The sequence below is a fragment of the Numida meleagris genome, chromosome 2 (genome assembly GCF_002078875.1).
Source record: "Numida meleagris isolate 19003 breed g44 Domestic line chromosome 2, NumMel1.0, whole genome shotgun sequence".
Taxonomy (NCBI): domain Eukaryota; kingdom Metazoa; phylum Chordata; class Aves; order Galliformes; family Numididae; genus Numida; species Numida meleagris.
The window spans coordinates 80,688,329-80,688,725 of NC_034410.1; positions in this window are offsets into that span (position 1 = coordinate 80,688,329).

Sequence of the window (397 nt, forward strand, 5' to 3'; positions counted from 1 at the left end):
GATGGACACATCCAGAAACTTAATGACTCAATGTCCAGATGGAGATCAGTGTCAAGCAGTGTCCCTTAGGAGTCTCTACTGGGACCAATACTGTTTAATATTTTTATGAATAGCATAGTAGGATTGAGTGCACCCTTGGCAATACTGTGGACAACATGAAGCTGAATGATGCAGTTGATAAGCTGGAAGGAAAGGATGACACAAAAATTTCTAGGCAGGCTTAAGAAGTAGGCCCTTGTGAATTCCATGAAATTCAACAGGGGCAAGTGTAAGGTTCTGCACCTGGGTTATGGTAATCCCTGGTGTCTGTACGAACTGAGGGATAAACGGATGGAAAGCAATTGTATGGAGAGGGGCTTGGAGGTCTTGGTGGATGAAAACTTTGACTTGAGTCATG